The sequence below is a fragment of the Capsicum annuum genome, chromosome 10 (assembly GCF_002878395.1).
Source record: "Capsicum annuum cultivar UCD-10X-F1 chromosome 10, UCD10Xv1.1, whole genome shotgun sequence".
Lineage (NCBI taxonomy): Eukaryota > Viridiplantae > Streptophyta > Magnoliopsida > Solanales > Solanaceae > Capsicum > Capsicum annuum.
In genome coordinates, this window is record NC_061120.1 from 200,210,278 (window position 1) to 200,219,221 (window position 8,944).

Below are 8,944 nucleotides of genomic sequence, written 5' to 3' on the forward strand. Positions count from 1 at the left end.
GCTCATGGTCCATGCTTAGAAGATAGAGGAGGCTAAGAATAAAGAAAAGGAGAGGGAGAACAAAAAAGCTAGAATAGGTAGTATCAACTTCATTCAGCCTAATTCAGAGGGTGGGAATCGTTCTCAGTTCCACCTAAAATCCTCAATTCTAGCTCCATCCTCAGCTATTGCTCCTATGCCAAATTTCAAAGATGGCAATTGAGATAAGGTGTCAGGCCCTAAACCCCAAGGTAGTGTTAGCAGTGCCCGAACCAATCCCCTTTGTCAAAAGTATGGCAGAAACCACCAGGGTATCTACATAGCTGGCAGTGATGTGTGTTTCGAGTGTTGCAAGCTAGGCCACAGGGTCAGATAGTATCCTCAGGTGGGTTCTCAAAGTCATCATAACCGTCCTCCAGCTCAGTCCGATCGTTCAAATTAGTAGGTGCCGCATCTAGTTCCACTAGTGGGTAGCGCCCAAACAGACTCTACGTACTTTTGTCCTGACAAGATCAGGAGAGTTCTCCTAATATGGTCACTGGTACATTACAAGTTTATCATTTACATGTTTATGCTTTGCTAGACCCAAGAGCTCTTTTGTCCTTTGTTACTTCTTGTATAGTTGTTTACTTTGGAGTCAGTCCCAAAATCCTAGCAGAGACTTTCTTAGTCTCTACCCCAGTGGGTAAATCTGTCATAGCTCAGCGGGTATATAGGAACTATCCGATTATGGTATCTCAGGAAGTCACTTCAGTAGACTTAGTCGAATTAGAGATGACAAATTTTGATGTCATTCTCGAAATGGATTGGCTTCACTCCTTGTATGACTCAGTCAAATGCAGAAACAAAATTATCTAGTTTCAGTTTCTGAATGAGCCCGTCCTAGAATGGAGGGGTAGTGCTTCAGCACTTAGGGGTCAGCTTATTTCTTACCTTCGAGCAAGAAATATGATATCTAAGGGATGGGTCTACCATCTCATTTGAGTCTAAGACTCTAATTCAAAACCCCCTAACATTGAATCAGTGTCAGTAGCATGTGAATTTCCATATGTGTTTCTTGAAGATCTCCCTGGAGTTCCTCCCAAAAAGGAAATTGACTTCGAAATATACCTTTTTCCAGATACTCAACACATATCTATCCCGCCTTATAGAACGGCACCTGCAGAACCCAGAGAATTAAAAGAACAGTTAAAAGATCTCCTAGATAAGGGATTTATTAGACCCAGTATGTCCCCATGGGGCATACCAATTAAGAAAGACGATTATCTAAGAATGTGTATTGATTACCGCCAGTTAAATAAAGTCACGATCAAGAAGAAGTATCCCCTTCCCAGAATTGGTGATTTGTTTGACCAACTTTAGGGTGCCAGTTTCTTCTCCAAATAGACCTCAGATCAGGCTATCATCAGCTCAGGGTTCGGGAATATAACATTCTGAAGATAGCTTTTATAACTCGGTATGGTCACTTTGAATTCTTAGTCATGTCATTTGGTCTTACCAATGCCCCCACCAGATTTTATGGACTTGATGAATCGTGTGTTCAAGCAGTACTTGGATATGTTCATCATAGTCTTCATTGATGACATTCTTCTCTACTCTCGCAGTGAGCGTGATCATGCAAACCATCTCAGAATTATATTGCAGACTCTTAGAAACCATCAGTTATTCGCCAAATTTAGTAAGTGCAAATTTTGGCTAAGGTTAGTAGCTTTTCTTGGCTATATTATTTTCGGTGATAGCATTAAAGTTGATTCCTAAAAGATCAAAGTAGTGAGAAACTGGCCTAGACCCATCTCACGATCAGATATCAGGAGTTTCTTATGCTTGGCTGGTTATTACCTATATTTGTTGAGGGATTTTCATCTATTGCATCCCTTATGTCCAGATTGACTCAGAAGAATGTAAAATTCCAATGGTCAGATTCTTTTGAGAAGAGCTTTTAGGAGTTGAAGACTCAACACATTACAGCTCCATTCCTAAATTTACTAGATGGTTCAGACGGGTTTGTGGTATATTGTTGTAACGCCCTGAATTTGGTACCGGAAATGCTACATGGTGCTCATGACCCCAAAGGACCACAAGCTAACTCATAACTGATATTTGTACCAGAACACTACATACTATACTGTATAATACAAAAATAAAGGCAATAAGGCAGTAAGATTCAAAATCAAGACATAATATATGATAAAATATAACATTTGGGTAGGGTATGAAATACCCAAAACAACTAAAATAAAATGTCTGAACATAATAGTCTAAAAAACCTTTAACTGTCTGAATAAGGAACTGATGGGACATGTCCCCAACTAAATCCAACTACTCAAATAAGCTAAGTAATGAAATAATAAGTAATGATCATATCCTCGAAGGATGAGGACTCACTGCTAACTCTGACTGTCGAAACTGGAATGCTACTAATGCTCTGGAGCTCGTGCTTCTGAACCTATGGTGTAAAATATTATAGCACAAATGCGTTAGTATGATTGAATGAAATGGTATGCATATGAGGTAGACTGAATGCAAAAAGGTTCACATACATGAACTACAGTAACTGACTGGATAACATGAACGTGAGAATACATGTATGAATACATAATAGTTGTAACTGAGTTTGTTATAACATGATTACTGAGTCTGAGTACTGATAACATACAATACTAATAACTGTATAACAAAAAAAACTGATACTGAGAGACCGTATCTGACAGTCTAGGTTCTGATGGAACTAGCTGAGTTCTATACTGTTCTGAGTTGACTGTAGGAATGGCAATGGGGTGGTGCGGGTGCGGTGCTGTGTGGGTTTTAAGCTATATGGTGCGATGTGAGTTTTAAATTATGTGGTGCGGTGCGGGTGCAGTGTGGGTTAAAGTATGTTTTTATTTTAATTGTGCGATGCGGTGCGGGTTGCAGGTATATGCAGGTTTAAATTAACAAAAAATTAAAAAAATAGTATTGTTCTCGTGAATATACCTAAATTATATATGTTCTTTACTTAAATTTTATGATACTTAAAACTACATGCATAACAATACAAATAAATAATTTTATAGTAGCTTTTTTAACATCTCTATTCATTTGAAGAAAAATATGGTATTTGATCATTACTTGTACACGATATAATTTTTGACAAATTTTTAGTGAAAAGTGATATAATAGAAATTATTTATTATTTTCTAGTTATAGATTTGAAAATATTATGATTTTTAATGGAGTTACAAATTTTTTTAAAAAAGGATAAAAATAAAAACATGGGGCGGTACGGTGCAGTTATCCGCGGGTATGAATGTGGGGCGGGTTTATGCGGGATTAAATATGTTGTGGTGCGGTGCAGTACAGTTTTAAAACTTGCGGGTTTAGTAAAAACCCACACCGCACCACACCATTGCCATCCCTAGTTGACTGTATCTAACAATCCTGAATTCTGTAAAACTATCTGAGTTCTATTACTGAGACTGAATGACTATATCTAATAGTCCTGATTCTGTAACTAAAATTGTGGGAAGTAGTCATCTAACCAATATACCCCAAATAATGCATTATAGCTGAGTTGGGGTCCAATCTGTAACCCCAATTAGAAAGGTTTCAATACCGCGCCACTGGTAAGGACAAACTATGCGTAACCCTTATCTAATAGTGTACCCAAAAGAAAATGTGGGGCCCTCATCTGATGGTGCTAATCTACTTCATCAACCCTCATCTGACTGTGTTGATGTCTCAACTTATTCTAGCTACATAGTTCTGTAATGCATGGATTACTTCTAAGAATCACACCCTCATCTGACAGTGTGTGTTCCCATCTTTGGGTTCCCTCGGTGCTAATTCCTACTCCTATCTGAATAGGCACTGAACATGATTAATTGAACTGGACTACGTTGAATTCCTAGAGTATTGTTAACTGATGGAATACTATTGAGATTACTGAATTACTGAGTTTTCTTGAGTCACATGACTAACTCAGTTCTATGGATCATGGCTTGACTGAGGATATCATGAAAACATGTCACTGTCTCTAGGAACACAGCTAAATTTTTGGGTACAAGTATCGGTACCCCCAGGACTCGATCGAAGTAAACTGACAAGGCATGACATTCTTGAATACATGGCTAAAGTCCACAATTCATAATACCATATGTTGGGGATTTCATGAAGCACATGGTTATCATAATCTTATACATAAAAATGGTTATGCATATGAATATGTCATAATTTCATCACCTAGTCTCATGAGTATTCCATCAAACATTCATAATGCACAACAATATATAGAAGTCACTTCGATTATAAGGTAAAGCATGCATTGGTCATTTGGATCCAAAATTGAGCTAAAATGCCTAGTTTCTATCTTTTTAGGCATTTTATCAAACACCTTGCATGCACAACTTAGGAATAGGAATAATTTATCAAATTGGCATATTATAAACCACTCAATTCATGGATTTCACTCACTTGCTAACGTGGTTTTATAGAAAGAACATAAAGATTCTAACTTGGGAATCATACAACAAGGTAAACATGATTACAAACAACCCACAACACAAAAATTATGATTTTTAACTTGAAATAGGGTTCTTGAGCTTTATGGATGGAAGGAATCCATAAATCAACACTGTGCATACCTTAGAATGTAACTCTGTAAAGATCCTCGAAGAGATTCTTGATCCTTTCCCTTGAATTTTTAAGATTAGGGTTTCTTGGCTTTGAGAGAGTATGAAGAAATTGGGGAAAATAAAGTGAATAATGATGTCCTTAGGTCATGTAGGGTTAAATTTCATGTTTAAGGCTGAATTAAAATCATGGGGAAACACTCATTTAACCCTTGAGCTTCACTGGTATTTGACAATTAGGATTTGGGAGCTCTCCACAACGTGGGGGAAATTGCGGGGTCTTACTAGAAATTGACAAATTTTATTTGGCTTATGGTGCGACGCGCCACTAACTGAGATGATGGTGTTTTACGACTGAAAATTTAAATTGCCATAACTTCTCACCTGATTATCGGATTTAGGAGAATATTATATCAACGGAAAGCTTATTGAATTTTCCACATGAAAAAAAGTGAAAATCTTGAAAATTACACGTGTATAAAAATGGATTAATCTTTAAAACATGTCTTTAACATTTTTAGAATGAATTCAAGCTGAGTAATAGTATAGGGTAATACAATTGTGATGCCTCCAGAGTCTTTTTGGGGTGTGTTTTGACGTAGATAGGTAAGGTTATAGCCTATGCCTCTAGACAGCTTAAGCTCAATGAAAAGAACTACCTACTCATGATCTTGAGATAGCATCAGTAGTATTTTCCTTAAAGATTATGAGGCACTATTTGTATAGGGTGCATGTTGATCTGTTCACTGACCATAAGAGCCTTCAGTATGTATTCTCTCAGAAATATTAAAACTTCCATCATAGAAGGTGGTTGGAGATGTTGAAAGACTATGACATGAGCATCCTGTATCAACCGGGTAAAGCCAATGTAGTGGTTGATGCTCTCAGTAAAATGTCTATGGGTAATGTTGCTCATGTGGAGGGTGGTATGAAGAAGTTAGTTTAGGAAGTTCATCAGATTCCCAATTAGGTATACAGTTAGTTGATTCAGTAGAAGGTAGTATATAGGTGCAGAGTAGTTCAGAATCATCCCTGGTTTCTGAGGTAAAGAAAAGCAGAATAGGGAACCCGATCTAGCTAAGTTGAAGGAATCAGTCATAGATCAGAAAGTAGAGGTTTTCTACGAAGGGGGAAATGGTGTTTTACGTTGTCAGCGTCGGCTATGTGTGTCATGTGTAGACGACTTAAGACAATGAATTCTTGCAGAAACGCATGGTGTGCGCTACTCTATTCATCCAAGGGCCACTAAGATGTACCATGATTTGTGGGAGATCTATTAGTAGAGTGGGATGAAGAGAGATATTGCAGAGTTTGTGGCTAAGTGCTCAACATGTCAGCAGGTTAAGATCAAGCATCAGAAACCAAGTGGGTCCATGCAGGAGTTCAGTATTCAAACCTAGAAATCGGAAGAAGTGAACATGGACTTTGTGACGGGTTTGCCTTGTACTCGTCGACAGCATGATTTAGTTTGGGTCATCACAAACAGGATGACCAAATCAGCTCATTTCCTACTAGTCCATATATAACGCACTGAAATTGGGTCCCAAGATATCACACGGTGCTTAGGGTCATAAGTGACCCCAAGCTAACCCTTCTACTGGAATAACTCATAAGCAACTAAATAAGATAGATAAATCTGAACAAAGTAAGCGAAAGATACAGCTTTTCTGAATCTAATCAATACAAAAGTGAATTCACATGATTACAACTCTACTTTTACAAAGAAACTGAGATAAATAAAATGATTGTTCAAACTGTCTATGAAGCCTCTACTAATACTGGTTATAGATAGCTAGGATGCGACCCCAACTATCACTAATCAATATATAAGAGAAATAAAGAAAGAAAATATATAAAGACATCTAACGTAAATCTTCGAAGTAGGAGGACATATCATCTGCTGGCTAAAATATGCAACCGTCTGAGTTTGATGTGCATACTAAAACTTATACCTACATTATGAGACAATGTATCACATAAACGTATATGTGGATCAGTACTTTGAGGATGTACTGAGTATATGGGGGTGCAATGCATATATAAAATAATATCTCAATATCATCACAGTTTATAAAATTATGCATGCTCACGTAAACTACTCACATAGCTTGAATAATATCTGAAATATAAATCTCATAAATCATGAATAATTAAACATTAGTATAAATCTCTTGATTTATTTCACTTCATTCTAAATCTGCATCCTTTCTTTGTTCTCAAACTTGTAGTACAGATAATGTCTTAAAACAACATCTTTCCGAACATACACTTTAATCTCATGAAAACTAAGAACTTCTTTGAAAACTTAAAGATTTTGACACTTGAGAACCTTAGAAATCTTGGAATCATAGCTTTCGAAAAATATATACCTTTATCTTGGATAGAGTAGGGGACTACTTTGGGAGTTTATCTTAACCGACATAAACCATGTGAGCTACATGGAGTCCAATATCTTACCTATATTGGGGAGAGCTGTCCTATCCTTTCCATCGGATAGAACCTTAACTTTTTAGTTCATTAGTGATCACTATATCATCCTCAAGCTCATATCCTACGGGGGCATGTAGCTCTAGGAAAGTACCACACTTCCCACTTGATGCTAAATACTACTTCCAGACTTAGCTCAGAACTTTAAAAATAATCCACAATAATTAATTCAACAATTTTCATCGGGAGCCAATATGCTACCCTTTATCATAAATCAATCAAATGTGAATTTCTTTTCTTACTTGGGTTCAAAAAAACAACTCTTTCCTTAAATCTAGATAGACTCATCATCAAAGCTTTAAAGATCTCATAATAATGGAAATATAAACATACTTCTTGCAATTCGTTAGAAGTCCTCAATAACTCATTAGAAGTCCTCAATAACTAATTCTCAAAATAGCAATCTTTAAATAGGGGTTACTGACCCATATATCGAACTCGTATTAAAACACCAAAAGATTCATGCTTGATAGTGTAAATATTGATGAATCAACTCAAAATCTAAAAATTTCAGCAATAAGCATGAAAATGTACACATACTCATGTAATATCATAGAAAAACATCATACTCAATATACTTCTTGAAAATACTTCAACAATGTCAAAATATAAAAATCAAGAATCACAATATAATGCTTAAACTCACTTGAAAAAATCAGGAAAATCACATTACTTGCATAATTATTTGAAATTAGTCATACAATTACACTTCTAAATCATTGGGAACCTTATAATCTTGTAATTAAAAACCATGGGTATAAACCCCAACTAGAATTTCATGGAAAATAATCAAAAATTCAGTAATTTATAATCTAAAATAAGTTTTGGGCACAAGAACGAAAGGGTGTTCTTATTCAAACCTCACATACCTTGAAATTTAAGCTTTGGATAAACTCTTAACTTCAGATTGCTATTCTTGAGATTAATGGGTGCTTATCATAGCCCTCAGAATGGGAAATCCGAATCTTGAAAAATTATCAAAAACCTACGGTTGAATCTTGAGATATTCAGATTTTTAGGTTGAAACCCTAATGAATGTTCTTGGTGATTTTGAGAGAAAGTTAACTTATTTTGGTGTTATGGGAGTTTAATCCCATGTTATAGCTGGATAGGGTTTGGAAAATACCACTTTTACCCTTAAAAACGCAGAAACAGAACCCGAAAATTATTAGTGTGCGTCGCACGCTTATTGCATAGTGCTACTGCCTCAGCCACTAAAATGGCCATAACTTTTCGCTCGGGTATTGGATTTTTGAGAAATTGGTATCGTTGGAAAACTAATTCAATTATCTACAGTTTAATAGGTCTTGGGATGAAAATTCCATATATATAAAGAGTTATGAACATTTGAAGTAGACCCTTGTAGAATCGAATGACAAACTTTGGACTAATCAATTGATCTTAGATCAACTTTGTTCTAGGTCGTTGCTATGAACATTTTCCACCTCTAAACTACTCCATAGACTAGGATAATGATAATGCAACTTATATTCACGTGAGGATCACTTGGATTAGAGCTTAGACGCGTAGTAACGACAGTTAGAATTCCAGTTCATAAATACGGGATTCATCCTCGAATGTGGATAATTAAACAGAAACACAGAGGAATCTTAGTCTTTAAACTATCATGTACAACTGATATAAACTGAATCACTGAATCTCAAACATAATGAGCCACTGAACTGATCTGTAAGTGCATGAATTCTCATGGAAATAGCTATATGGCTAAGATAGAAACGAGAGTGTCAACTTATGAGTGACCATTACTTTGCGCTGGATCTGATCTCATGAGAAAAAGATGAGAGGTTTATGACATGAAAACTCAGGGTATTATAACATCCCCCTCTTGGGATTCTTTGTCCCTGAATGAT